At 35.0% G+C, this 7198-nt stretch overlaps 1 long non-coding RNA gene across 1 annotated transcript; it reads right to left on the reverse strand.

Moving 5' to 3' along the window:
* Positions 1–680: 680 nt before the first annotated feature.
* On the reverse strand, positions 681–3898 carry LOC137405564 (uncharacterized). Its single transcript, XR_010979781.1, has 3 exons — positions 3859–3898; positions 2703–2825; positions 681–816 (listed from the first exon to the last, which is right to left on the reverse strand). It is a non-coding gene; the product is annotated as an uncharacterized lncRNA (long non-coding RNA).
* Positions 3899–7198: the final 3300 nt, after the last annotated feature.

Below are 7198 nucleotides of genomic sequence, written 5' to 3' on the forward strand. Positions count from 1 at the left end.
TATTGTGACTCAGTTGTGACTATTGTGACTCAGTTGTGACTATTGTGGCTCAGTTGTGACTATTGTGACTCAGTTGTGACTATTGTGACTCAGTTGTGACTATTGTGACTCAGTTGTGACTATTGTGACTCAGTTGTGACTATTGTGACTCAGTTGTGACTATTGTGACTCAGTTGTGACTATTGTGGCTCAGTTGTGACTATTGTGACTCAGTTGTGACTATTGTGACTCAGTTGTGACTATTGTGACTCAGTTGTGACTATTGTGACTCAGTTGTGACTATTGTGACTCAGTTGTGACTATTGTGACTCAGTTGTGATGCTCAGTTGTGATATCGGATGACATTAAAATTTGTTATTGTCCTCCAATATTATGAGCAGTAGGTCCAGCGATTAAAGCGATTCCTTTCAATTTTAATCAGATAGCCCATAGCTGGAGCTACTGAACTAGAGTTTTAAAACCAAATAATTTTGGCAAACTGGTAGAAGGCATGGGGCATATGCATGTCAAGTTTAAACAAAAGGTTTGGACACCGACATTCGCATGGACCAACACAAAACGTACACACACCACATCACAAAATGACAATGAGACTTATTAATAAAGATAACATATTATTATTGCCAATATCTAAAGCATAAGAATGAGTCTCATGTTCTAACTTTTCATGTAGGTATGGATTTATTTGTCATATAATCTAGCAAGTGAATACAGGTAATCGATCAGCGTATTAGCATCCTCCAACCTTTATTACTCTGAGAGAAATGCCATTCTTCTGCGCTTCACAGACAGCCTGGTCGAAGAGGCAAAGGTTTGCTGTAATTAAAGTTAGTAAAGGTAGGAAAGTTTCGCAAGCAGCAATTGAGAACAAGCTAGCCGATTGTACACTATAACAATCCTACTGATTAGACATGACAGGTAGGTTGATAGATTACATGTTCCATGTCATGATTACATCAGAATCTCTAGCCACCTTGAAAGGAGATTTAATAAGTTTCTGCAAAACCTCGCCGTGGTTTATCAGTAATTCTATTTAAATAGATTTTTTTTTAATTTTCAGTATGACGGTTACATACCTAAATTAAAATCACTGTTCATAAAATTCGTGTTTTATAATTTATAAATCCTTCAACTGCACAATAATGTGTGATTTTAGAATAACACTAACAATGAGAAACACGGATACCCTATTTTCATATTAACATAACTGTTGTTATTGTTATTTTCATTATTCAATTATTATTACTATCAATACTATTTCTTGTAAGGTATAAGTAAACATTCTTAAAGTTGAATAAGCATTTTATTTTTCATTGCTATTCTTATTAATATTTGAGCTTCTATAAATGTTGTTTGATAGTGTTTATAAGAAGATACCAATAAACCTATTATTATTATTGTGGTTATTATTTTAGTTATTACTATTTTATATATGTGCTTCAAAGTATTTTGTTATACATGTAGCTCAGATTTCTTCACTTGAAGGCATGGAGTTGTGGCACCTTGCAAAAGATCTGCTGTAACTATAACCTAGCTCCAAGTCCAGCCTTATTATTGGTACTACTGTTTTTTATGCGAAAGTATAGGAGAAAGTAGATCAGAGTATGACTAACCGTTATGCAGACACTTTAATTGCACTATTATTATTTCTATAATCATTTTTGTTTTTATAATTGAAATGGTTGGGATTATTATTTCTATTGTAAATATTGCTATTTCATGTGTTCTGTATATCATTGCATTTGTTTTTATTTGTAACATTCTTATCGGTGTCATTAGTATTAATTCAAATGTTATAACTTTTACTCAACTTTTTATTGTTACTACCACTAATACTGTTACTACTACTACTGCTGCTACTACTACTTTTACTACTACTACTATTACTACTACTATTACTACTACTACTATTTCTACTACTACTACTATTACTACTACTATTACTACTACTATTACTACTACTACTGCTGCTACTGCTACTACTATTACTAATGCTATTACTACTACCATTATTGTTATTGTTTCTGCACATGCAAAGTTACTAGTTTGTCTGTGACTAATTAGTTTCCGCTAAACAAATAACTTGTTAACTAGCCATTCAGAATAATAAATGTTTCCTAACCCTCAACAGAGTTGAGTACTACCGGTATGTTGTTCAAGCTTGTGTGATGCTATTAGGATTCTGAGAGGTTGGTATTAACACTTTCAGATATCAAAAACTCTTACAGGCCTCTCAATGCTCATTAAACTGAGGCAGATGTTTGATCAGTGATCATTATATCTGTGCAAGGTACCACAAAACTAATTTCTGCTATGAATGTAACTGGCTCACTAGATAAAAGGTTTAAACTGACGTTATTTATTTTATTCAAAGATCAAATATTGACTCTAAAGATGTTAACTCATTTATTATCTGTCTGAGGTCTTATGAGAGCCTTACGAGAGCTTTATGAGAGCCTTATGAGAGCCTTACGAGAGCCTTACGAGAGCTTTACGAGAGCCTTACGAGAGCTTTACGAGAGCTTTACGAGATATAACATGAAATACACATGAGGCCAGAACAAGAACTTGGTGTATTTGATTATCATATCACAGTTTATCTGCTACTATGTAATCTCTTACTATCTACACTTTACATGTATGTACATTAATTAACATAAATTTTGTCTCTGTTTATGAACTACAAGAATTTTTAGCATTACCATAAAGTTTTTTATCCGTTCCACAAACAGGAAACACAGTATTCTCGCAGTTCCTCTCACAAGAGTCGGTTGTCGGTGCACTCTCTGTTAACACAGCAAACAGTAGCACGGCTGCAGCCAAAACTAGAAAGATCCAAAAATATTTGATAATAAAACAAATTTGCAGCAAAATCATCAGGTTCTGTTGCTTACCTTGAGAGGGAAGTAAAATAATTGTTGTTTGTGCTATATCGTTATGTCGCTGGTATTGAGCAAAACAGAGAAACAGATACTGTCATCAAGGTGCCAGTTTCTTCAAAATATATGAGCATAAACTTACCAGAAGCGCTTTAGTTAACAGGTAGTCAGCTTTTTCAGACTACAGGTAGTCAGCTTTCTCACACTACAGGTAGTCAGCTTTCTCAGACTACAGGTAGTCAGCTTTCTCAGACTACAGGTAGTCTGAGAAAGCTGACTACTTGTAGTCTGAGAAAGCAGTCTCAAGACTGCTTAAAAGCACATCTTTTAAGCAGTCTTGTCTGTTGCCAGCTTTCTACACCAGTTTAGACAGTTCTACTATTATTGACTGCCTTAGAGCTTACCTTCTTCAAGCGATAAAAGATTTCGTAGTCCAAGAAGATTGGCGTAATGAGCAGAAATATAATCAAGATATGGCTGGAACCATTTTTGGCTTTGAACTTCTATTGTATTGTACATTCAATTCTAATGAAAGGTTACATTTTATGTCTGTTGTTATTATTCTTTATAAATGACTCAAAATCTCTTACTCTTGCATGTCTTGAGTATTCTTAATGACTTGCTAGAACCTTAAACATTGGACTACTACGTATGTGATATTCTTGGCAACCTTTGACATAATGATAAGGTATATCAGCCCACCGGCAGGTGGGTGAGTCTGGCTACCACGACAAAACCATAGACACAACCAAAACTCTTCAACAGGAAGGAGCACATAGTACAGTATATAACAGAACAGCTGTCTCGAGAGCTGAGATCTAATATCAAAGTATATTTTGGTGTGTTATGACTGCAGCTGATCCTAAACTTTGCTATCAGTAACTGTATTTGGTCAATTTCGAGTTCTTTAGCAACATAAAGCTTTTATCCATGTAGTGTAACTGGTTAGAATACTTCAACAATGAAGTGCAATACTCACATATATGAATCTTCATGGCTTCTGGCTATGTCAGAAGAACTCAGCAAAATGGTTACATTAACCATTCATGGGAAGCAGCACATGGTAAAGTTAGTTAAGATAAGGGGTGAAATATATATAGACAAAACTTGTTTGTCTGTATCGAAGCTAAATGTATTGACCAAACATTGAATATAGATAGTCCAGCTATATAGCTTGGGTGCATGCTAAATGTACATAACCTGACCTGTTAGTTTTCAACTAGTCAGATGAGTAGACCAGAAGGAAATAGCTACATGGCTTACGTAAGCTAACTGAAAGACGGCGAGCAAATGTCTAGTTGGTAATGTAGCCATTCCACCTTTCCAATGACGTCTAGGTCAAGTGGTTTAATAGTGAACGACACTAGTGACAGGTGCTTGAAGCGCCTGTCAACAAATCTTCAATAATTCCCAAAAACTCCTTTTAGAAAAGATGTCTGTTGCAATCTTTTCTGGCCGCAACATCTGTGTCATCCCTTAGATCTTTCTTGGACATATTTATGGTAGAGTTTTGCCAAGCAAGCTAAGTATAGTAAATTGTACCCTGTGGTCCACGGTGTGATCTTTCATGAATAACATTTGTATTTTGTATTTTACTTACAAATGCCAGTCATAAGGCAGTCATGCTAGACGTTTTATACTACTAAATATATGTAAATAGTGTCAGAAAAGTTCAGTGTTTTTTGACCAAGATGTTTACAATAGCTGGGAAAAGTATCTTCACACTTTTTATTGATCCATAATAACCCACCACTATCAATCAGAGAATAGCACTCATTCGCAAGTTGTAAACATGTGAAAAAAAAACTATTGTATAAATACTGACACAACACAATGCATGGCAAAAACTGATTTAAATATGGATACAGTTAAAAAGAACATCAAACATTTATCTTCGTAATAAAGGATCTATCTAGCAGGCTGATATCTAATGAGAGGTGTAAACTTGAATGCCTTTTGTGTAATCTGCACCAGCAGAAGTAAAAGCATAGTCGACATATTGAAGCGTTCAGTCATGTGCAGAATACAAACGTCACTTCAAACTCCTAGCCTATGTCTGTAATTCACACACTGCACAAGGTATGATACGTCCTTCAAAGGGTCCATCAATTCGCTGAGAGGATCTGGTAGTGAACTGTTTGCTTTTTGCTGATAAAGGGGTGCACTTAAAATTTTCTTGCGATGCCGTCACGATTCCCTGATAGAGTCGAGTAGCAGCGTGTGAGCATACCTTCTCACCCCAGCGAACATAGGTGGTTCTGCCTGACAGCTCAGCCATGTCTACATTAAAAATTAAAGAAATTTTCAGAGCAGCAGACTGAGCGACGACAACAAGTTCTTCACACCTCCCTGCGGGTTATGTCAGTGTTTCTGACTGAGGAAAGGGTTTATGACAGAAGTACCTATCTTGATCGATTGCTCTTATACCCTAATACTAGCATGCGTATATCAAGGTACTAAAGTTGACGTACTAATCATTACTATAATAAGACCCGTGTCCGTCCAAATGTCTGAAGCTATGCTATAATGAATAGGAAAAAACTGATTGTACCGCACCAGAGTCACACCCAGATTTTTTGATTCAAAGCCAAGCACACTACCACTGCACCATTTGACCACCTTGCAGTATCACAGAATAATTAAAGTTATAGTTATTACACATGACAATCTCTCACGGCACTCGGGTCTGTCAGCGTACAAGTCTTTACTATAATAATAGTAAGAGCAGTGTTCGCTCATCTGTTCAAAGCTATACTAAGAGCATTAGGAAAAAAGATGGCTTCACACTGGGACCATTCTCAGATATTCTGTTTTGAAGCCGGGCAGACTATTAATTGCACCTCTCCACCATCTCGCTACATCTAGGAATAATTGTGCACATATTTATTACTCATGATGATCTCTCACCGCGCATGAGACTCCCAGCGTACTAGTATCATAACACTAGCCTTACATAGAGCTGACTGCAGTAAGGTTATAGCAACTACAATGTATATAAATGGAAGAGATGGTACCGGTGAGCTCGATATACAGTCCATGTTTACTTCAGTCAACTTTTTATGTTCTCAAGTTTAGTCCAAAAGATATTAGAAACTCTAAATCTCTATTTTCACGATGTATTAGAGAAACTAAATTTAATTACTGGCTGTGAGATAATATAGCTATCATTCAGCCTGCAATAAAAATATGTATTAGATGTTGGTCAATATAGGGCTGAAACCCGTGACATATACATGTAGTTTATTAGATTGATGCTCTACACAACTGAGCTAATCAGGCACCTTCCAAAGCCTACAAATAATTTCGTGTGCCAATCAGAAAAGAAAGATTGCTTTGTGATAGTAAAAGGAACAGACAGACAATGACCATTCTTTACTATAGTAACATCTATGACTATCCGTATGTCTGAAGCCAAGGTTGAAGGTTATGAGAAAAGATTACTTCATACAGGATTTGAACCCATAATAATAATTATAGTAACAAGGTGGAAGGTTATAAAGTGAACGGAATTTTTTCAACTAAAATTTATACATTTACCATACTATGCAGTATCTACCATTAGATTCAAGAGACTATGCAGTATCTACCATTAGATTCAAGAGACTATGCAGTATCTACCATTAGATTCAAGAGACTATGCAGTATCTACCATTAGATTCAAGAGTTGGTAGAGATTATTGGGTAGATCTCACCAACATACCTTCAACAGATTCATATTCAAATTCAGGTGGTCTACGCGTTTCCTCTCTCATACCCTGTAGCACAAGTTAAGAAGATAAGCAATGTGGTTAACAAATGGCATAGAGCTGCCCATACAATACCTCAGAAAACAGTGGTAAGCAATGGTATACTGAGTATCAGCCACAATCCTATAAGAAAGTTAGATAAGTGTATGTATTCTATAGGAACAGTAAATGTTTTCAAAAAAGATAAGTTACCTCTATTTGCATAAAATTAGCTTTGACTACAACACACTTTGAAAAACAGAGTTTATCCAGAAGAACGTTATTGAGCGAACATTGATAGTTTAATATAAAACAAAGATAGAACGATCTTTTGGTAAAATGGAAATGATTCTGTAAAAGTCGAATACCTCAGTTTTAAGAATACAGTAATTATAGTATATGTAGTTTACATAGTTGATATATTTTATATAGTTGATATATTTTATATAGTTGATATATTTTATATAGTTGATATATTTTATATAGTTGATATATTTTATATAGTTGATATATTTTATATAGTTGATATATTTTATATAGTTGATATATTTTATATAGTTGATATATTTTATATAGTTGATATATTTTATATAG

Source organism: Watersipora subatra, chromosome 10, assembly GCF_963576615.1.
Source record: "Watersipora subatra chromosome 10, tzWatSuba1.1, whole genome shotgun sequence".
Classification (NCBI taxonomy): Eukaryota; Metazoa; Bryozoa; class Gymnolaemata; order Cheilostomatida; family Watersiporidae; genus Watersipora; species Watersipora subatra.